Below are 24,552 nucleotides of genomic sequence, written 5' to 3'. Positions count from 1 at the left end.
TTCCAATCCACGAACATGCCATCCTTCTTCATTTATTCAAGTCTGCTTTAATTTTTCTCAATAATGTTTTATTGTTTCCAATGTAGAAATTTTTGCATGACTCTTGTTAATTTTATTCTTAGATGTTGTACTTTTATTAAAAATGGGAAATAGGCATATTATTGATAATCTCAATTCAAAATAGGCCTGCTCCATCATACACACTCTTTTTGGAAATACTAAATCCATCAAAATTCTGAGCAATTTTGTTTAATAAACAAACGAATAAACATAGTATGTTCTGAATAGTAAGCAAGACAAGAATTTCTAAAAATGGGACAAGGACTCCACAACTTGACAGTAAAATAAAGGAACGGATATAATCCAAGAGCATACATGCTGGAAATGGGATCAGGAAGTTTCTTTAATCCACTCACTTTAAGCACATTCTGTGATGGGGCAAGAAGGGGGCTAAGTATATGACCACTTCTATCTGAAGCTGCACTGATCTTTTAAGGATGGGACTCTTGGTACCTCACTGTTCCAAAGCCAACTCTTTTTTGACTTCAGGCCCACATAGTCATAACCAAGGGTTTCAAGAAGAGTAGAGCAAGAAGTATTTAGCTTCGACTTCTGAGCAGACATAACACAAGCCCTTTGTCCTCTGCTAAAGACAGGCCTGTATCCCAAAGCTCGTAGGTTTCCCATGTGGCCTCCTTTCTACTGCAACTTGTTTCACTCCTTTCACCTCACTGTTGTCCTCTTCCTCATTCTCTGCTTCTTCCAGGTATCACTAATTTCATTTTCCATCTTCACTGTCTGATTTTTCAGACGTCTGTATTTATCAGGATCTGGGAGTGAATGGATCAAATCCTTCATCACACACCACACCCAGCCCTAAAAGGCATCATCCCCTCCTTCATCTTTGGCCTCTGCTTGCCTCTTGCTGGCTTCTCTTTTGGTTTCACTTTTTAGAAGTCGTTTCTCCACATGCTTTGCCTTAACTTTCTTCCCATGCTCTTCTTGATCAAATGTACCCTCTTCCTGAAGCCTATCCTCTGCTTTATCAGGGCTGATACTACCATGATCGTCTTCCTTAGTATCCTTCACAGTGGATTCCTACATTGGCGGCCACTGGTGAACCAACTTCCCTTCATCGGTCGTGTTATTTTCTTATTCACTTAAAGTGTTTCATTACTTTTTTTGTTTCTGCGATTTCCTCATCAGTACTAGGAGCAGACTGAGTCTGAGGCCCTTTTGGTTTGACCATCTTCGCTTCCATGTCTCCCCTCATCTGCCTCCCTTCCTCTCCCTCCTCTTCTTTATTAATACCATTGGCCGGCTTGTACTCTTCCTCTCCTGCTTCTGGCCTTTTTCTACCTTACTTAATGATGGACATTTTCTCACTGCAATAAGCTCTAAATTCCTCCACTTAGTCATGGGTGAGGGATAGAGCCTTAAGCTCATTAACAACTCTTTGGTCAGCTGTTTCTACACTTTCTGAAGGAATCTTATCCAAGGAGTTGCTTATAGTAAGAACAAGAAATATAGCCTATTTGGGTAAACGTAACTTGTTCAAATCAAATACTCTTTCATCCTTCATCAGATATACTTACATATGTAAGAAACAAAATACCGGCTCCCCTGGTGGCACAGTGGTTCAGAGTCCGCCTGCCGATGCAGGGGACGTGGGTTTGTGCCCCGGTCCGGGAAGATCCCACATGCCGCGGAGCGGCTGGGCCCGTGAGCCATGGCCGCTGAGCCTGCGTGTCCGGAGCCTGTGCTCCGCAACGGGAGAGGCCACAACAGTGAGAGGCCTGCGTACCGCGAAAAAAAAAAAAAAAAAAAAAAAAAAAAAAAAAAAAAAAGAAACAAACAAAATACCTTTGACCTCTTTCTTTTCATTGTTGATCTTGGGCTAAAGATGACTCCAGTTTTTGTTTTTGTTTTCTAGATGTCCATACATTTTTCTGGATTGATTTTTATTTCTTTCATAAGCACTTTCTACTCAAGAAGTTGCTGTACTATCCTTTCTTTCTTCTGACTCTGTGAATATGAGTTGGTATCCTCTGGGCAATCAAACTGAAGAACTCAATTCGTGGCCTGAATATCCAACACCCTGGCTATAGTATCAGTAGCAAAGAGCACAGTTCACTCTCTTGCAGATAAACTTATTACAGACTTGCATTTTTCTCATCTGCTGTTGTCAACAACAGAAGTCAAGAATAGAAATACCAGAGTACAGGCAGTAGGAAACTTGGTTTAGGGACCGAACCTCTCGACAACTGGAAAAAAATATAATACTTCTCAAAAAGGAATATAGGATACTTATTTCTTACTTCAGCTCACAACCTATGTAGTTTTATTCCAAAGGGACAGGGATGTTATATTTTACTTTTCTCACCAACTCTAACATATTCAGAGATTTTCAAACTCAAGCACACAAGGTACAAGGTCTTTTACAGATCTGACTTGTTTTGCCTAGAAAAAAGCAAAGTCAATGTTATTTAGAAAGATTTTTTCTTTCTTTCTTTCTTTCTTTTTTATAACAGCATTCGTAGTGTCAGCAAAGGTCCATGCCCAAGATTCTATTCTAAATCATCATGAACTAACCTTTGGAGACTGGTATCATGAACACTTACTGTTTCATCCTTGTGTTCAATAGTCAAACCTGTATGCAAACAAGTATAATATATTTATGTGGTTGATCTTCTCAAACACCCTGTCTCAGGTCTTTCCATCGATGATGAGATTGCTGAAAAGCCAGGATTCTTTCCTAATTCTCAGAAAAGGCCTGAGAAATAGATAAGTTCTCTCGTAGAACGTATTATCAGGACCCAGAGTCTGTCTGTCAAAGTCTATTAAGAATGATAAAAAGCTTCCAGTACTGGGATAAGGAAAATCAAAGTCTTGCCAGATCCTGTTCTGGCAGCTCCAAGTACATCTTTACCCTGCAAAGCCAGGATTAAAAAAATCTGTTCTCTATTATTGCCTCCATAAAGGCCCAAAGGAATCATTTTTGAAAATTCTTTAAGTTCAAAACTATTTGCTGGTTGACTTATACTTGAAGGATTGTTTAAACAGATATAAAAAGCTCTAAGTTACCTATTCTTTTCTTCAAAATCTTTAAAGTATATTCCATTTTCCTGCATTGACTGAAATCTGAGGCCAACATAATTTCCCCCCTTACAAAAAAAACTCAACCTATGTGCCTGGTTCCCCAAAGGAATTGTTCTTTACCTCTGAGGTCCAGCACTTTTACTAGGCACAGACACACAGTACGCTCCTTTAATATACAGATTATATTTGTCTTTTATTTCAGAAAAGCTTAATCTCTAAATATTGGATTTACTTCATTAGTTTGGGTGTCTTGTTGTATCTACAATTATATATACGATGGACCTTTTCTGCCTGTCTTCTGTATCAGCGGTCTACCAATTGAGGTACATTTAGAGCTATATGAAGACTAAGAGATACGTCGGCACAGATCATTTAAAGGCAATCAAATTCCAGATCCTCAGCCTCCGTCCTTCCTATTACTGACCTTTTCCAGAATGTACCTGAGGCCAAGGTACCATGCCAGCCTCTTCTCATTCCCTCTTCCCCTCCTTCACAATCACTCTTTTCCCACTTTACAAAAGAAATGCATACCACTCACAAATCCCGGCTAGTGTTTGCCTTGGAATACAAAAACCCTCCAGGAAGCCAAACCTGTAAATCCTCCTTTAATCAAAGCACTACAGTAAGGATTTGTTCACTCCCCATCATACGTATAACATACCTATTTTATTAAGAAATGGAGTATGTGGGCCCATGTTAGTAAATTACAAAATCAGGTACATAGTAGAATGAAGCAGTAATGAGAGTGTTTTTACTTAAGGACCTTACCTTCCACAACCCTTACTATGGTAAAAGGTACAACTCAACTCTGGGAGACGTTAGGGAGCGCAAAGCAAAGAAATCTCGAAGGCAGCAGCATCACTGTATCCAGGCAACACGTGGCAAGGCTCTGTGCCTTATCTATTTGTCTGTGTTAGAATTAGAATTCAGCTGTGTGATGGTTGTCATGGAAACGTACATTAACATATTTATTTGAGCTGAAAAATCAAGTCGGATTTTTACTGACAGAAGGAAGTCTGACTTGGAAGATAAGTTTAAAGTTGATGACTAAGCTTTGTCAATTAGATTAAATGGCAACCATTTTCCCTCAATTCAGTGACGTACATTATAGCTGCAAGGTTTTGATAAAAATACGTTTCAAACATATGTTAAGACAAAATATTCCTCTAAAAACTCATTGTATGTTGGTGAGTATATATTAAAATTAATAATGTTTCTAAATAACACTTTCTAAGCATATTGGGTTAAACAAGGTGCCTCTAAGTAAAAGAGTAATAAATATAACAGTTATTTGATAAATCTTAGTTAAGCCTTTTTAATAAACTTTCCCAAACTGAGAAAGTGATAATAAATCCCTTTCAAAGTCATATGTTTCCAATTCTTTGCTTTCCACAAATGATTGAGTAATTGAGTTGTTGGTAGATAGATCGTTAAACTAATTTATAGATCGCTTTTTGATTTCTGGCACATAGCTCAGAAGGATGAGGAAAGGTAGTAACTGATGCAGTTCTGGCATACTGTAAACACTGCTATTTTAAACCCAAAGGCGTTACATCATCTTTTAAATGTCTGTCTGACTTGGCTCCCTTCTCCCATCTCTAATCCCTATGACCTCACTCTTCTTCTGTATCATCTCTTTTCCCTTCCACGCCTTCCAATTTTGTTTTCATTCCTTTGGTAGCTTTGTTTTTTTCCTTCAACTGTTCTTTCCTGGGTTCTGCTTCTAATTTTATAATTAAGCCTAATTTAAATTATTAATTTATAACTGATAATTTCACCATTTCCCATTTTGCCTGTGATATGACACAGGAATCCAACAGTATGCTCTTTCATATGAGCAATCTCTTGCCCCAACTTGATACACTGAAAAGCCCACCCGTCCTTTCCCCCAGTGGTTTACAATACCAGTTTTGTTATAAATCTAGGTTCCATATATAGATGGATCTGTTTCTGAATTCTCTATTCTTTCCATTGGCCAATTTGTATATCTTTATATCATACACTGGCTTAATTATTATAATTTTACATTAAGTCACAATATAGGTAGGAAAGACACTTTGTCATCACTTTGTAATTCTTGGACCACTCCTCTACCATGTTAAGTTCAGAATTATAATGTTAAGCATCACCAAAATAACAACATTAAAGATGAGTAATACTACTACTAGTAGTAGTAATGTTAAAACCCCCGAAATTTGTTAGGAATTTGATTCTAGGTGCATTGAGAGAGTTACTATCTTTGCAACATTAAGTTTTCCAATCCATTAATACTGTGTTTCTCTCCATTTAACTGGACTGTAGCTAATGTCTTTCGATAAAAGTTTATAACTTTCTCAATAAAGGCTATAGACATTATTTGTTAGATTTATTCAAATGCTACTTACATTGTGCCTCTACTGTAAATTGTATATTTTTTAAGTTGCATTTTCTACAGTAACTCCACTGTGGAGAAACCTGGCGACACCACGTGATGAAGGTTAACATCGCCAGTGATGTCATGTTGATTGGATGAGACATAACCATGAGAAAACATCAGACAAACCCAAATTGAGGTCCATTCTACAAAGGATCTGACCATTACTCTTCAAAGCGTCAGGTCCCAGAAAGAAAAGATCAAGAAATTGCTACAAATTGGAGTAGACTAAAGAGATAACAGCTACCTGGGTTTGACCCTGAAACAGAAAAAGGACATCAGTAGAAACACTGGGAAAATCTGAATAAAGCCACAGTTCAGTTAATATTATTGTATCAATGTTAATTTCTTAGTTTGAGAAGATATACCACGGCTATGTAGGATGCTAATCATTTCAAAATAAAATGTTTTTAAAAAATTACATCCTCTGTTTTGTTTCTGTTTTTGCTGGTCCATAGAAATGCAATTGGCTTTTCCACAAAAACTTTGTGTCCAAAAACCTTGCTCAACTCTCTAGTTAATGCTAAGAATTTAGCTGCAGAGTGCTGGAAAATTTCTACATAGACATTTATATCATTTGCCAACAGTGACAGTTTTTTTCTTCCTTTCCATTCCTACACTTTTTTATTTTTATTCTTTTTAGGGTTTTCTCCTCTATTTTACTCTGCCGGCTAGGATCTCTGATACAATATTGATTAGAAATGGTGATATCATGGATCCTTATCTTTTAAAAGTTAAGTTATATCTGCTAATAGCCAGAGATAATTTTAATTTCATCAGAATAGTCTAAGGAAACTAAATTGCTTTTGCCTTGAACATTTCTATCATAGAGATAGCAATACCCTTTTAAAACTTTTTCCAATGCTAAAACGTTTATTTGAAAAGCATAAAAGAATACACAACACAGAGAAAAAGAAGTAACATGAAGACAGAAAAGAAAAGCAATATGGTATTATGTTATTAAAAGAAAATAAAAGCTGTGACATTAACCTTGTAGACAACTAACATCTATGTTATTAAAAGAAAATAAAAGCTTTGACATTAACCTTGTAGACAACTAACATCTTCCAAACTTTGCTTTCCCGCCTCATGGTGTGGAGCTGTCACTGAGAAGTAGTGTCAAGCCAGAGTCCACATTTCCAAACCCTCCTCCCTTGCACCAGAGGTGGTCTTGTGCATAGCTGTCCCCACAAGAATGGGGCTGAATGTCAGATCTCAGGTCGAGGCTTTCCAGAAGCGGGTGAGGTAGCTTCCTGCTCCTTCCCCAGCTACTGGAGGACTCAGAGGCCCAGGTTAATGACAGTTACCGACTGACTGACGGAGGATGCCTTCAGTGCACTGCTCGTTAGCAATAGATACACTTTAAATAGGTTGAAGCTGTTACCTTTTTTGTGGTCCACTTACTACAGCACTTAGCTTTCCCCAGCTAACGTAAAAAAAATGGTATCTTTAAGTGGGGTGCAGACCAAACAAAAAAAATCTAAAATATATGACAACTGCTTAGCAGCCCGGCAGCAGGCAAGGGAGAGACCGAGTAAAGGATAGAAGGACAGTCATGTCACACAGTCACAAAACTTTTAATACAAGTACTGCTTGTGAAGAGGCATCCGTGGTTAAAGAAGTTGAAAAGTGGCTGTCTCCAGGGAGCTAACTGGAGGGCGGCCTCCGTCTGGGGCAATGGAGATGCTCTGTATCTTAGTCTTGGTGGCGGCCTACACGGTGTATACGACTGTCAATCTCACTGAACCGAAAGCTGTGTCTTTGCTCTATGTACATTATACCTCAATGCTTGAAAATGCCTGAGATAGCTTCAGAGCTATCTATCTAAGTGTTAACTAAGTGTCTAACGAAGCCTACAGGGAAAAAGAGATGGAAAAAAGTATCAGAATAACGTTATTACTTGCTGCATTTATTGAGAATTTACAAGAAAGAAATCTGCACAGGCAAGGAGTGACAGGTCTGAGAGCAGAACTGAAAGGGAGCAGAGAATCCCAAAGTCTGGAGGCTCCCAGGGTTAGAAAATCTGCCCGCTTCCGGATTTTACACAGTAAGAGAGGAGACTGAAAAAGGCTTTGAGTAAAAATGGCCTGTTAGGTTTTCTCAGGTGAACAGGGGGAAGTCAGCCTTGCCGCCGATCAGGTTGAGTCGGTGAACTTCCCAGGAAGCCTATTTCAAACGGCCATCCAAGGGCCCCCATACACTGAGAGAGGGGGGAACGGGAGACAGGAAGCAAAGGAATAAATTAGGCGTGGGGCTTCCTGGCATGCTTTTTTGGCTAGAGAGACCATACACAATTTACTGTCCAACCCGGAACAGTTTTGAGAGTGAAAGAGGGCATTATCACTTAACCTGCACGAGGGATATAAACTGAGACTGTCCCTGACAGATGGGACACGTAATCCCTCCGTCTGGCATATGGAGTCAACTACAAGGAGGGAGGTCAGAAGCCAGCTAAGTTTCTGAGGGAATAACGTTGCCAGCCCCCCACCCCCCAAGCCTTGCCTCTAAGCCTCCAGCTGACTCCTAAAACAATGCTCTAACCACCAAAACTGCATGATCATAAAGTAGGAAACAAAGGTTACACAGCCTCCAAGGCGGGAATATTCCCCCAATGTCCGTATAAGCGTGACCTTGGCGGAAGGTGGGCAAAGAAGAACCTTCCAGAAGACATTCAGGTCCTAGGGAATAATGAACAATGGAGCTCCTTCTAGAGAGCAGGGCCAGAGTCTAAGCAAGGGACATCTTCTACCCCAGGCAACAGTTCTTCCAAATGCTTCTTGCCGTTCCATCTTTTTGGGTCACTGTCAGTATTCCTAATTCTAAACGTTCCCTCAGCTTCAGAAAATTAAACACAAACTTGTAAGTTGCATCTTGGGCCTAATGCAATAAATTATGGACACTACACGTAACGTGATGGTGGTGAGAATAAACCCGAAGAGTCTTTTACAAAGATCACTCACTGAACTGCCTGCCAGGAGGCCATGTTTCTCCTCCAACCCTCGCTGTTAACTGTATGACCCTGGATAAATCATGATTTCTCCGGACTTCAGTTCCTTCATTTGTAAAATGAATAAGAGGATGTCTTCCAGTTTTATAATTCTAATTCAAAATTCTCGACCTCGCTAAGCCAAAAGAACTACAAAAATCCTCCACAAAATGTCATTACCTGGAGAATCCATAAGAGACTGGGTCTGGTTTTTACAGCAAAAGCAACTCAGCACAATTCTAAAAAGTTATATTGGCAAGAAGAATCCTGGCACTTTTTCATTTCTTGACTTTTCTATATTATTTTGTTCTCATTATAGTACATTAAGAAATAAAATATAACCATTTTTAAGTGGAAAAAGACACTTGCCTTCCATTTCATTAGGCTTTCGAAACTAGTCCAAAAAGCGGAGGGAGTTGCACTGCACTTAAAATTTCAATTCTTTTTTAACGTTCACAACCTAAAATTCTGAATGTTTTAAAAACCAAAATGCTATTTGGAGAAGATTTTTAATCCAAAAATACCATAATAATACATTTTATTAGTTATATAGTCAAAAATAATATTCATCAAATCCTAAAAATATTATTTTTTCAAATAATTAAAATTTGAAAAAAGTGTTTGCTAAATTTCAACTTTTGATGCCTCTAATTTCTGGAAGAAATTAGCACTCAGGACTCTGTCTTCTACACTGATAAAAGATAAGACAAAAACTAATATTCTACACTGATACTTTGTTACTCACAATTAATATAGTTTTATACATGTATAAAAATAAGAGCCAAACATATTTGAAAAGTAGGACCCAAACTTTGTCACTTCTAATCACAATATGTTTTGGGGAATTCCCTGGTGGTCCAGTGGTTAGGACTCAGCTCTTTCACTGCCAGCCCAGGTTCGGTCCCTGGTCAGGTAACTAAGATCCCACAAGCCATGTGGCACGGCCAAAAAAAAAAAAAAAAAAGATATCACAGTATGTTGGGACAAAAAAAAAAAAAAATGAGAAGTATTTTGCAGGTCCTGCTACCACATACCCTAGTATCATTAGTGAGTTTCTAAATCAGTCATATTTATTATCACTGACTATAAAACTATGGACCAGATGTTAGACTATCACACAAAACCAAGAAGTATCAACTCCACAGTACCTTGAGAAAAGATCACTCAATTATCTGTTGAGTGAATCAAAAAATACATAAAATATTTATGTATTTATGGTACAAAAAAGCACCATAAAATATCCTAAATCTCTGAAACACAAATTTTCAGGTGTACCTCGGATTATATAAAACACTTAAATAAGTTTAAATAATGGAAAATTTGTAAGTAGAATATTTTAAATGTGCTAAGGAAACTAGAGATATTTGACAGTAACTAACTCTCAGGTAAAAGAAGAAATGCTTTTTAATGACAAAAATTATCCCTTAAGAGAATATTTCACAATTTATGTTTCTATATCAGTACTGATGTTGAGAGGTCCCTTGTTTGTTCTTATCCAGAACACTTTGTATATGACACTTTTTCTTCTCTGGAAACTTTATCGTTTATCTTTTCTTTCTGTTCTAGGAAAGTGTCTTGTATTATTTCTTTGATAATTCTCTCCAAATTTTCTCTTGTATAAGTGAGTAACAGAATCTTCTGGACTGCATCTCTAATTATTTCTTCCTCAAATTTATTTTTCAATCCCTCTAAGGAATTGATTTCAGCTGCCACATTTCTAATTTTTGTGAGTTACTTCTTGTTCTTTAATTTTCCTCTCCTTTACTTCTCCTTCTTAAAAAGGATTCTGCTATGCAAAATCTTCCCACATTTTCAGAGATAGTAATTACAGTTTGTTTCTTAAGTTCCCTGCTGTTTTGTTCCCTCATAGTTCTTTACTTCTGTTTGTCTTATCTCTGCTTTCATACGGGAGGTATTCCCAAATAGCTGGCGATCCTTGGCTGACTCTCCCTATTTAAGTGGAGGTTATTAGTAAAGCAAGACGGCAGCTCCGCCTGTGGGCTGGGCTTGTGGAAGCTTGCTCTTCACGGAAGAGCAAGCTGGCTTTCCCTGTGGGGAACCCCTATAGGAAGTCTCTCTGGGACCCATCAGGCTCTCTGGACAATCCCCCAGCACCTGACTGGGAACTTGGCCCCTGATGCCCTAAGAGCAGGGCGGATGTCTACTTGACCCCACCCTCCACAGCTCCCGTGTCCCTGAGCCTCGATTCTCTGAAGTGTCAACGCCTCCAGAGAATAAACCTTCCATCGCCTGGGCTGTGGGGAAGGTAGTTATCTGGCTGGGGTGAGACAAGGATCCGAGTGTCCAACTGGTCCTTTCACAGACCTTCAGCGGGCGGGGTCTGTTTCTAACCGGATGCCTTAGCTGCCTCTCCAGCCTAGCCTGAGACCTCCTAGGGTTCTGTGGGCAAAGCTGCTTCCTGGCGTGTTACTCTCCTCTGTGGGGCTTAGGTGTTTCACCGTCCTCGGCTAAGTCACAGGGTCATATGACTTCTGTGTTCATATTTGTGGGTTACTAATGTCACCTACTTTTTATCAAAGATAGAGCCGGAATTTTTTTTTCTTATTTCCTTTGTTCTGGATGGATTTTGTAATAGGAGAAGGCAGAAAGTTCTCTATTTGCCATCTTAAAATCAGAACTTACAGTCTCCACCACACACCATTTGTAACGCTTTGAGGCCACTACAGTTTTGGTCTGCTGAGCACACACTCCCACCACCCTTCTTTGAATTCCTTTGGAGAAAGCCTCTCTGCTGCACGACAAGACCCCAGGGGGGCTTCCAGTCCCTGGACCGCACCTCTTTACTGAAGCACTGGGAAATCATGCCCTCCGCTGGGCCTCAGTGATGACTCATCACACACGGGGTCAAGGAGGGTTGATTCACATCTTCTCTAAGGCAGGCAGCAAGGTGTTTAGCCCCACAAGTTCTCTTTCTGTTGGGACTGCTCAGCTGAGAAGATGACAGTCTCAAGCTGCTGCCGGTCATCTCACTGATCACATGCTGTCTGGAGAATGACGAATAAAGAAACCAGCAGAGCTGAAAAAGAGTCCAGATGAGATCATCCGAGTTCCTGGCTGCAACCATGCCTGACGCCAGATGTACCTCAGGAAACCGTAGTTATATAAACAATTAAGTTCCTTTGATTTTCATAAGCTGGCTTGAACTGGCTTTCTTGCATTTGCAACTGAAGGAGTCCTGATGAATTCATCATTTAATTGAAATGTTCCAAATTACTAATAATTGAATGACACAACACCACTTCTTTGCCAAAAATTAAACAGCCTAACTTCTTTCATTAAAACAAAATCACAAATAGTAAATATCATACCCATGCGCCCCTTTCACCATTTGGGTAACATATTTGGTTTTATCTGAATAGTCTCATGTTTTCAGGACAGTACTACCTCGGAGAATGAGGCACATATACGTTCTGTAGTACTGCATACCCAACAGCCCTAAGCTGCAGAAGAATTTTCTTCCAGGGGCTTCAGAAAGTCCTGTCATTTCTTTAAACCTTCTCTACTGGAGTTCTCAGTTTTTAATAAAATTCAAGTTGTACGGCTGTCTTACATAAACGCTATGTGGAAAAATGAAATAATATATCTCAAAATATTTGGTCCCTTTGGAAGAAAAGTAGGGTCTAAATGTAAAGAATTATTCGGCCTCAATCTCTGGCCCAGTGACGGGAAACCAGGATAATTTCAATGCAAGGGTTTATGGGAAGGAGGCAGACAGTAATAACGTGCTTCCAAGGAGGCAGGCGGGGATACTTAGAAGGGATGTGTTCCTTGGATGCTCTCCCTGGACTAACCTCCCCAGCGTTATCTCCGGGCCACTGTGCTCACCAGCCCAAGAGTCAACATCTAAGCCTCTAGGTCTGAAGTTCCTGCCTGGGTCTTTATCACTTTCAAGTGCATCTAGAGGCTGGGCAGGTAATCCAATACAGTGAGGAGACTAAACATTTTTAATGTATTATGATTCTTTTATTTGCAGGAAAAAGTAAATCTTATTAACATTCCAGCCTCTCTCACTCTCTTTATTGGTTTAAGTTGCTTTTTTTTTTGTTTTCATGCAGCATTTCTATCTATTATTTCTACTTTGTCCATGGCTTGCTTCATAATGCTATCTTAAATAACAGCTTTGGGCACGGAAACTCCTTGCATGCACAGAACTTGTGTATATGAGTAAGAGTGAATAACAGTGAAGATAATAATGGCTCAGTTTATTGAAACTTAGCACGTGCCATATGCTGTTCCAAGTCCTTTCCATGTATTACCTCACTTTGTCTTCACTTCAGCCCTGTGAGGCGGGTACCATCATCCTCATTTGACAGACGAGGGCATGGAGAGTCACTGAGAGGGGTAAGCGGCTGGTCCAATATTACAGAGCACACAAGTTGTAAGTACGAATGCAGGCACCCTGTTCCGGGGACCTCTGCCCTTGAACTATTACTCTGCACTCCACCAAGAAATATGCCATCAGTTACGGGTCGAATTGTGCCCCTGCAAAATGTTACACTGAAGTCCTAAGTCCGGGTAACCGTGAACGTAACCTTATTTGGAAATAGGGTCTTCGTAGACATAACTCAGTTAAAATGAGTTTGTCCTGCATTAGGGCAGGCCCTAATACAATACGACTACTGTCCTCATAAGAGGAAAGTCTGGACACAGGGAAGACAGCCAAGAGAAGATGGGGGCAGAGGCTGGAGTGATGGTGCCACAAGCCAAGGAGCACGTGGGACTACCAGCAGCTACAAGAGGAAACACGGATCCTCCCCCGAGGCCTCTGAGGGAGCAGGACCCTGCCAACACCTTGAGTTCAGATTTCTAGCCTCCAAACAATGAGAGAACAAACTTTGGTTGTTTGACGCCACCCAGTTTATGGTACATTGTTACAACAGCCCTAGGACAATAACACAGTCTTTCACTTATACTGAAATGTGCTATCCTATCAACCTGTTATTTCCAATTTTAACACAAATGGCAGTATAAGCAACATTTAACTTTCCTCTTCATTCTATTTAAAGGAAACCAACAGCCAGGGGTGGGGCTGTGAGAACTGGAAAGCACAGGCTCCCATCTCATTGAGGCAACTTCTCGTCAGCTCTAACGGACGACAGCCACCTGCAAAGGTAGGACTAAAGCTGCCACATCTGACAGTTTTCAAGAGAACCCAGAAATCTGGATTCGCACATTAAATTAATTAACAGCAAATTCAATTAGGAACTAGTTAGAATAATGCTAGTTAATAATGAATTCACGTTTAAAAAGAACATTGTGCAAGCCAAACATGGTCCACAATTATGGACAGTCTCTGCTTTGTATGTTTACTTTGCTTCCTGTGTCTCCTTTCCCTTCCTGGAGGCATCCATCCACCAGATGTAGGAAGCAAGCGCAGTGCTGGCACTAGAAGTCAGGTGGGAGTCAGCACCTCAGGACTAGGGACCCCTCCTGGGACGCATGGCAGATGCGGAAGAGCCCTACGCACTTCTGGGTCCAAGACTGAACAGGTGCAGTCTTCTGGATCCACATCTGAATACTATTCTAATACTATTCTCCCATGGTCTCAGCTGGTCTTCCTAAGGCATTTGCCTTTCAGGAGAGACTTAGGGCTTTAATGGGGTAAAGGTTTGGGGTAAACCTAGGACATGACCTTGGTACTTCTCAGGCTCATGGCCACTTCATTCGTAACCTCGTCCTTGTAACTTAACGAGTTCCCTACATTTCTTATCTCTTCTCTGTATACGTGGAAGAAGTTTAAGTGGATGACAATAGCTCAGAGCTCTCTTTCAGTATTCACCATCCTGTAACCTATGAACGTTGCCCAGAAACCTGGAAACACTTTTGAAGAGCAGTTTTGTGAAAGTACTTTTACAAAATGTGACTTTATTACTCAGGCTTATTAAAAACTTCAAAAATATAAAGAATTATCCTGAGAATGTTAACATTAACTTTAGTCCGGTAAGTCTATGACTAGTGAACAGCCTTAGAACGTTCTGAGTCCTCACTGGCTATGAACATTTCAGTATCTACCAGAGTTCAGACCTGTTGGATATGGTATAGAAACTAATGATTGCTTCTGGTAAGTGAAATGAGGTACCTGGTATGTAGCCAGGACTCTCTCTGCTGCACTGAGATGTTTAATTCAGTGACGCAGTTTGGCAAACCATGGTGGTGGGGACTTACAAAACTGACAAATATTATTTGGAAAGTTTGTAGAGCAATGTTAAGAAGTGAAATACCACAAAATCTATCCAAATCATCTCATTTAATGCTTTGTGGGTTTTTGCTTGTTTTTTGCTTTCATTAAAAATCTCTCAATCTTTCAAGGGTTTTTATACCTGTAAAATCATACTGAAATTCACTAGCTTATTATTCTCACAACCATCCCAAATGGTCAGTAAAGCAGGTTTTATCCCCATAGGATAAATGAGGAAACTGAAGCTGAGAGCATTAAATATTTTAAATTAAAATTTCATTATTCTCCAAAGAAGATATACAGATTGCCAACAAACACATGAAAGAATGCTCAACATCACTAATCATTAGAGAAATGCAAATCAAAACTACAATGAGATATCATCTCACACCAGTCAGAATGGCCATCATCAAAAAATCTACAAACAATAAATGCTGGAGAGGGTGTGGAGAAAAGGGAACACTCTTGCACTGCTGGTGGGAATGTGAAGTGATACAGCCACTATGGAGAACAGTATGGAGGCTCCTTAAAAAAATAAAAATAGAACTACCATACGACCCAGCAATCCCACTACTGGGCATATACCCTGAGAAAACCATAATTCAAAAAGAGTCATGTACCACAACGTTCATTGCAGCTCTATTTACATTAGCCAGGACATGGAAGAAACCTAAGCATCCATCGACAGATGAATGGGTAAAGAAGATGTGGCACACATATACAATGGAATATTACTCAGCCATAAAAAGAAACGAAATTGAGTTATTTGTAGTGAGGTGGATGGACCTAGAGTCTGTCATACAGAGTGAAGTAAGTCAGAAAGAGAAAAACAAATACCATATGCTAACACATATATATGGAATCTAAAAAAAAAAAAAAAAAGGTCATGAAGAACCTAGGGGCAAGACAGGAATAAAGACGCAGACCTACTAGAGAATGGACTTGAGGATACGGGGAGGGGGAAGGGTAAGCTGGGACGAAGTGAGAGAGTGGCATGGACATATATACACTACCAAACGTAAAATAGATAGCTAGTGGGAAGCAGCCGCATAGCACAGGGAGATCAGCTCGGTGCTTTGTGACCGCCTGGAGGGGTGGGATAGGGGGAGTGGGAGGGAGGGAGACGCAAAAGGGAAGAGATATGGGAACATATGTATATGTATAACTGATTCACTTTCTTATAAAGCAGAAACTAACACACCATTGTAAAGCAATTATACTCCAATAAAGTTGTTAAAAATTTCATTAAAATGGTCACGGTTATTAGTGAGGGAGGTAAAGCTTACACCCACCCCCCCCCCCAATTCCAAGTTCACTGATGTTTCCCAACAAATAAAAGTCACGCAGACCTGTAGGATCAGTCTGCTTAAACAGTTAGATAGCCAGACCTGGGATCAAAACCCAGTTCTATCGCTGACTAGACCTCTGACATCAGATACATTTTTAAAACCTCTCTAAATCCCAAGTTCCTCCGTTGTAAAATGGAGTTAAGATCATAAAAGACATGTAAAGGACATGGCACGGAGTGGGTACTCAACAAATTTTAGTTCTCCCCGCTTCCCTTTTTCCTACAGGCTCCCTCAAATCTGAGCAGACCATCCATTGTCTGGTTAAACATGTGGATGGTTAGTGAAAGCCTAAGTTGTTATAAAAAAGTTAAGTCAAGAGAGCTGGAGATATTGATAACACAAGAGTAAATTAACTGCCACAGGCAAAGAAGACCAGAGCAGGAACTGCTGTCACTGTATGTACTGTTACAGAATAGCCAAGAGGGTGGTTCTTTTTTAAAAATCCATGATGTTGAATCCTTTTTTAAAGGGGACAGGTCATATCAAAACATCACACCTTGAATTTATTCTCTGCCATCTAATAAACATGGCCCATTGTTGCCAAACATAAATTATTTAAAATACGTCAAAGAGATGGGAAACATGTCCGACTAAGGCGTGGTTTGAGACTTCTGAGTGTGGATACGCTGGCAGCCTTCACGTCCGGGGTCGGCCAGGAGTGTGACTCCAGGGTCAGCCGGCCATGTCAGTGGCAAAGGAGAAGTGAAATTCTGACTGCTTTAATCTCCTCTCTGCTGCCCCCCGGGTGAGGATGGGGTGTGGTGTGGTGCACAGACACCAGCAGGGGATGGGCCCGGAGGGGAGGGGATGAGGTGTGGGCAGGAGAGAAGCATGAACTCAGAGGAAGGGCAGCTGCTGCTGTCAGGAAGCAGGCGTGGGTCTGCTGCCAGAAAAATGAAGCGCTTATCAAATCTCTTGCTAAAAATATTAAAGCGCAGAGCATAATTTAGACTATTGCTTCAATTTCAACTAGATGCTAGAGAATCATGTGCCAGTAAGTATCGTACACGTGACTCCGGCTGTTGGCGCAATCCTGCCCAGTGAGAACTGAGGTTGTCTTACTGCACGTGTGGGTGGCTAGTACACGCTTTACGCGTACGCTACAGGTCACATTCCTCATACACACAACTTCACTCATGATTATGAGTTAGACGTGGACATGAGTAGACAATGGTCTCCTTCCACTAAATGCAAACTGGCGGAAATTACTGTTTAAGTTGCCAGGTTGTAAGAGAAAACAGATCAGACTAATGAGGGTGAAGTTGTATAAGCGGTTTATAAAAGAAATCACACCGAGGTCAAGGCTGACATCGCTGACTCCCATACCTCCATGCACACGTACACATGTGACCTCTGCCTTCCCACCACCACTGCTCAGACTCAAGCTGGTTCTTATTTCTCTGCCATTCACATGCAGTTGACGAATCCTTTATCTTGGCAAACGCCCGTTGCTCATATGTCACCCGTCTCAGAAGCCCCTGAGGGCTTCCCACTGCTTGAGGGACAGAGGCCTGACTCCTACGTTCAGCCCCTCCTTCTAATTCAGTGGTTCTCAACCACTGGGGGAGCTTTAAAAGATAAACAGGCTTAGGTCTCATGCCCCAGCAATTCTATTTATTAGTTCCGGGGTTAAGATCCAGGGACTTGTATGTTTAAAAAGATCTACGGATGAGCGCTTATTCACTGCCAGGGTGGAACCACTGGCGCCATTTTCCCACCTATTATTTCACTGACGTAAACTAAACCTTCTGTTCCAGCCAGTAATGCTGTTTCGCTTGTCTGTTTGTAACTCTAGTCCTCTGTTCATGCTGTTAATCCAACCTGGAATATCATTTCCTCTCCTAGCTCTTTATTTAGACCTTCACCATTGCTCTGAGACTAAATGAAATCCCACCACTATCTTTATAACCATGGGGAATCATGCCATTCTGATCATCCTAAGAACGTTTGCTACCTTCCTGAAGTACTTTATGGCAATTAACAACATATTGTTTGCACTGTGAATGCTTCTTTCATACTCTACTCCCTGATTCAGGCTCCTGGAGGAGAAAGGACACTTTTCATATTATCTTTGGTTCCCGTTCCCCAGTCCCCAGCATCTAGGACAGCACTAAACATAAAATAGACACTCACTCCTGTGCTCCAAGCTCATAAGATGCTGAACATGTTAAATTCTCTAAATTTTATGGAGTGCTATTCTTACAGCCTGACAGCAGAAACCGTCAGCCTCCGGGGCTGTTTACACACACGGGTGCTTTTCACGGCAAAGCATCACTACGCCCACGTAGGAATGAGAATCGCTTGTCCACAAAACTGATGTCATGTCAAATACAGAGCTGATGCCTAGAAATGTGTTTTTCCTATAGAGAGAAGTATTTTCCATGCTTATATATTTAATTCCCATAAGCCCACAGGACAACTGAAAGTGAGCAGTAGTAAGACACTCCTCATCTGTCAATACCTCACTTAACCCCCATGTGACAGGGCAGCTGAAGCCCTATTTACCATCCGAATCTACTGTGGGATGATGAGAAGAGCAAGTGTCCCCTTGCCCTCAATTCCGAAGACATGAGAGTATCAGTGACCTATCGGTAAATGTTCCTTATGCAAATACTGAAAACCAAAAAGCTGCTGGTATGAGGGTATCCAATATGGGGGGAGGGGCCATGCCAGAGCCCCAGCTCAGACCCTCCTACAGCTCAGGCTGCCCAGAAAGTTACTGTTCTGTTTCTAGGGAATGAGAGATGTGTTTCCATATCCAGAGTTAGAGGTTCTCTACAAAACAATGTGATACACGGAGGCTGCACTGGTACTTCTGGGTTAACTAGTCTTGGGAGGGCTGGCTGAGAAACCTAACCACTATTTATAACATTGTTTTTGTGGAAAAATGCTTTCTGCATTCCAAACAGCAGAATTAGACATGAACTTTGGGACTACAGTTTATTTCTGAGGCTGGGAACTGACCGTATCTTGTTAATTACACCACGGTCAGTGTTTGCCTAGGATAAGATGGCAGTGTGCAGGCCTGCCAGGAGGGCACAACGAGGGAGAACAGTTGCCATGAATACGGACCATATGTGTCTGTAAGGATGAAAGACGGAAGGGGATGATGGGAGAAAAGTCCAGGCACATTCTCAATTTGTTATACAAATATTTACCAAGCACTATTAAAGGTTATTGCCGAATGCTGTGTAAGACAAAAATAAGTCAGACAAGAGGTTTGATTTTCTGGCCCTCACAACCTCGGGTGGGAGATAAGACAGACATCAACACACACACTAAAGCTGCAGGGTGAAATGTGCTGAAACAGTGGTAAAAACAAAATCCTGGGCGAAGCCAGCAGAGAGGGGAAGAGCTCGTGCTTCTAGCTGGAGTGATCAGGGAAAGCTTCGTGGAGGGGTCCACACCTGAGCTGAGGCTTGAGGGGCCAGCTTGCGCCAAGATTTCAACTGGCAGAGAAACCAGAAAGGGAGGAGCAAAAGACGTCACAGAGAACACCAAGGAAACAGTCCAAGTTGAGACGCAGAGGCACTGACAAGAATGAGAAGTCAGAGAACAGGAGAGAGCTCAGCTGGCTAAGGCGGGGGGTATTTTTAGGAGCTTGGGAGAGGGCTGTGAATGCCAGGGGAAGGCATGGATTCTATCCAGTAGTGAGTGGGGAGCTATTAAAGGGTTTTAAAATTATTGGAGTGGTTCTATGTGCAGATCTGTCTGGCAACAAAAACAGGATAGAAGACAGAATGAAGACAGAAGACCATTAGGAGATAATTATAATAGTTGGGATTGGTTAAGATGACTTTTCAAAGCTACATTTTTTGAATAAATAGTTAACCATTTAAGGTTCCAGTTACTATATATCTCCCTTTAATGATCAAGAACATATTTTAAAAAACCGTACAAAGACTTAAGAAACTGAAATACAAAACATTTGTTACAATGGAAAACCGTTTTAGAACTATTAAGTTTGGCACACGGCTGGGACTTGTTGCCTAGACTTGATACAAAATAAAGGACGATTTTGAAGTGCTACTCTCAGTTTTAAAATAATACCTTGATTTTAAACATTATATTTTTAATAAGCACATGAAATTTAGTAAGTAATCATCTTTCCACTATTTTCCAAGACCAGTGATTCAGTATACAAGGGGACTCTGAGATATTCTGAGCAATTCGAGCGTTGAGAAAGCCTCAAAGGTGGTGAACTTAATTCTTTACATTTTAAATCAATATTAAGCTGATGCTGAGAGATGTGAGCAGACTTACGTGAGGTGACTTGACTCAGCAAATGTCTTCTAAACTTCACATTTTCAGTGTTGGTTGAGACATGACATTCATCTTTATCTGAAAACAAATGTAATGGAAGTAATAAAATTGAAAGAACTGATAGGTAGCTCACAGAAGCCAATTAGATGATTAAACATCATAAAAGAGTTATATTTAGTTCTATAAAACTGACATTACTTATATTATGTATAATTTAAGAACCTAAGATAAAAATCTCAAGCTATGCTCAAAGACTTCTAAAATAGGAAGTATAACATATTCCCTTCCTATATTTTTTATGTCAATCTCCTAAAACTTCTGGAAAATATAGTATTAGATATTTAAGCCTGATTTACACTGAATCGTTTACAATTTAGCGAACAATCAAGCCCCACTCAGCACTAGAGAGCAGGGAGCGATGAAGTTGAGTAAGAGATAGTTCCTGTCCTTAGGAAACCCACAAACCACCAGGGACAGACAGATCAACTCGAAAAACCCCACATCAAGGCAAATACAATAAACGCTGCAAGTGGTCCAGAGTGCTTCGGGTTTGGGGGAGGGCTCCTCACTGCAGGGAAGACGTACAGAGGCTCTGTGTTATGGACTAAACCGTGTCTTCTAACCCCCCAAAATCATGTGTCGAAGCCCTCATCCCCCAGTACATCAGGATGTGTCTGTATTTGGAGATAAGGCCCTTTAAGATATGATTAAATTAAAATAAGGCCTTTAGGGTGGGCCCTAATCCAATCTGACTGGTGCCCCTATAGGAAGAGGAAGTTAGGACACAAAGAGACACACCAGGGGAAAGACCATGTGAGGACAAGGAAAGAAGGCGGACATCTGCAAGCTAAGGAGAGAGCCCTCAGAGGAAACCAAGCCTGCGACACCTTGATCTCAGATGACTAGCTTCCAAGACCGAGCAAACAGACTGCTGTTGAAGTCACCCCGTCTGCAGGATTTTGCTACATAGTCCCAGCAAAGTAACATGCTCTGTAAAGGTGACATTTAAATACAGTTTGAAAAGAGACAGGACTTTTAACAATCGGATAAAGGTAAGGTTTAGAAACAAATAACGTTCCAAGAAGAAACAAAAATTATTTTGTTTTAGGCACAGAGGCCACAATACAGAGTATGAGCTCAGAAAAGTCAGTATACTTCTATAATACAAGCATAGTCTGGGGGTGAGGAAGAGAAAAGGGGGGCAGGGAGTGAGGGGGAAAAGCAGGACGGAGGGAGGGAGCAGGAAACCCACAGACCAACAGACAGACGAGGACTGGAAAAGGGGCTGAACGCTACACTCAGTATATGCAGCTGTATTTTATACATAAAAAGAGCCACCAAGGGTTTTCAGTAGAAAACTCATTCGAATTTGTACTCTAGAAAGATGGCTCTGGTTTCAGAGTTACTATGAGAAGATTCGAAAGGCGGTGAGACCTATTTTGTTACTGTAATAGCCAAGGTAAGGGGAAACCAGGGCAACTGCAACGGATTTAAATCGTCAAAAATACACTGAAGACGTGCTTGAAAGTGAGAACGCGAATAACCACGCCATCAGTTATGCAAGACTGAGGGCTGGAACGGTTACCAGCATTCAGTCGGACAGTCACAGACGCAGTGTCCTCGGCCGCCACAGACCTTCCCTTTCAATCACCACCTTGCGTGTGGGCATTGATCATGACTTTAAGAAATCAACCAACCCAAAGACTCAGCTCACTTCTGACCTCTTACCCTAGAACTTGATAATCAACCTATAAAACCTATAATGAACCTATAATCAACCTATAAAAATCCTAAATTCATTTCCTAAAGCAGGCAGTCCTTCAGAATCATCTGTGTGGTCTCCCTTGTTACAGCAAGTCAATAAGACAGTTTGCTTACCTTCTAAAAGGTTTACTTATTTGAGAGGGGAGCTTTCCACAAAGTCTGCGGTCCATCAGTGAAGTTGAGGAAGAAAAGGCAAAGGAGGCAGCACCCGGTCCTGCCTTTTCAGGGCAGAAGGAGGGCTAAGAATAACTTAACAGGCGCTGGTGAGCTTAGAAAGAAATTTCAGGATGGCAATAAAAGAGAACAGAAACTTCCAGTAATTGGGGGAATTAAAGAAAATGGAGAAATGGAATTAACTACTCTAAGAGGCCTGGCATAGTTTGAAAGGAAAGCTGAATCTTTAACAAGACTTGTTGTTTTCATTTTTAATGCCAGTAAAAGGAAGAGAGGTTAATAATGGAGCAAAGTCTAGTGAGAAGGTGGGAAAAGACGTCTGGTTAGAGTTCGCCATGTTAAGAGGAGAAACTGTTTTTTCTTTATGGTTAGAAATGGAAGAAAGGATGGGTGACGGATATAGATAAAAATTATTGTGTAGAAGGGCGTACAGTTGAGGAAGTTAAGATCAATAGCACGGCCATCTGCTGTGATAGAGAGGGGGGAGGGAAAGAGAGGTGGAGAGACAGTATATAACTGAAGGAATCTCTGAATTTGAGGCTTTGAAGGGAAAACACTAGCCAGAGAAGAGGAGGAAGGAAAACAGAGGGACTTTCAGCATTTGAGATCTTGAGATGATTCTGGTTGACAGCACTGATCAAGTTAAAGAATATAACTTGTTATAGTACAGTTAAAAAATAGCACTGCCTACGAAAGCCAGGTTTACATTTCTGCAGAGGAGAGGCAAGAATTCTGGGGGTAAGATCAAAATTATAAAAACTTATTCAAAATAGAGCAGGGGGTCCAGATGACATGAAGACCCAGAAGTAGGTTGGCAGTGGAACTGGGGGTTCCATCTGAACAGGGTAGATCTGACTTCTTAGAGAAAGAGGATAATAAGAGTAGGGCTCCAACCAGGTTGACAGGTGAAAAAACACCATTCTTTCTCTCCCTCTCTCCCTCTCTCCCTCCCTCTCCCTCTCCCTCTCTCTCTCCCTCTCTCTCTCTCTCTCTCTGCCTTATCTATTTGATGAGAGAGAGTGAAAGACTGACCACACATGTCACCAGTCTCTCACCCTCTCTTAGAACTTGCTTGCCCAAACCTGCATACATTCCCCTCTCATCCACATGGCAAACTCAGAAGGGCAAGTTAGGTCAGTCCAATTCGAAGGGGTACGATGACTAGAGTCAGACCTACGGATGCTTTTACCCAGTTCCCCCACAAATAAGGTCGACATTTTTATGCCAGCCTGAGTTATGTCTGCTTCTCAAAGGTTCGGAAGCTGGCAGAAGGAAAATGTGATATACTTAATTGGACGCCTCAAACTCCAAAAACAGGGATGAAAAGTAAATAAACGGAGATCAATCTGAAGGAAACTATGGAAGGGGAGTTGAGTCTAAATCTTGTCACAGCCACAGTGAACTTTTACATCAGAGACCTAAAACTGAGACCTAGTTCAGGTGAAGAACATTACTAGAGATGGGAAGATTTCGAAGCATGGATTCAATGCCTTTTTTGTTTTTGGCTGTGTTGGGTCTTCGTTGCTGCACGTGGGCTTTCTCTAGTTGCGGCGAGCAGGGGCTACTCTTTGTTACAGTGCGCAGGCTTCTCATTGCAGTGGCTTCTCTTGTTGTGGAGCACGGGCTGTAGGCGTGCAGGTTTCAGCAGTTGTGGCACGCGGGCTCAGTAGTTGTGGCACATGGGCTCTAGGGCACGCGGGCTCAGTAGTTGTGGCTTGCGGGCTCTAGAGCACAGGCTTCATATCTGTGGCACACAGGCTTAGTTGCTCTGCAGCATGTGGGATCTTCCCGGACCAGGGATTGAACCTGTGTCCCCTGCATAGGCAGGTGGATTCTTAACCACTGTGCCACCAGGAAAGTCCCAGATTCAATGCCTTTAAAAGGTATAATACTATTCACAATTTTTACTTTTTTGAGTGTCAGTTTGATAAGGAATTTGTCCATTTCATACAAGTTGTCAAATGTACTGACATAAAGGTGTTCATAGTGTTTTCTTATCCTTTAATATTTCTGGGATCTCTAGTAATATTTCCTTTTTATACCATATTGTTAATTTGAGCTCTTTATTTTAAGTAGGAGTTTATCAATTTTATTAATATTTTCAAAGAAACACCTTTGACTTTGCTAATTTTCTTTGTCTTTTTTTCTGTTAGTTATTTCCAGTTTATCTGAATTTAGTTTGCATTTCTTTTTCTAGCTTTTTGAGATGCAAGATTAGATGGCTGGCTTTTAATGTTACCTTCTTTTTTTTTTTTTTTTCTGTTTTTTGCAGTACATGGGCCTCTCATTGTTGTGGCCTCTCCCG

General features: G+C 41.0%; 1 protein-coding gene across 1 annotated transcript in view; it reads right to left on the bottom strand.

Moving 5' to 3' along the window:
* ZNF438 (zinc finger protein 438) overlaps positions 1–24,552 on the bottom strand; it is a 167,776-nt gene that overhangs the window by 61,932 nt on the left and 81,292 nt on the right. Inside the window, exon 4 of the mRNA XM_082847858.1 lies at positions 20,310–20,387. The gene's annotated coding sequence lies outside the window, so the exon portion shown is untranslated. The remainder of the gene's footprint in view (positions 1–20,309; positions 20,388–24,552) is intronic.

This window comes from Leucopleurus acutus (genome assembly GCF_964270905.1).
Source record: "Leucopleurus acutus genome assembly, chromosome: 1".
Taxonomy (NCBI): domain Eukaryota; kingdom Metazoa; phylum Chordata; class Mammalia; order Artiodactyla; family Delphinidae; genus Leucopleurus; species Leucopleurus acutus.
Note: the sequence above shows the minus strand (reverse complement) of the source record. Positions and strands in the feature narration are given on the sequence as shown.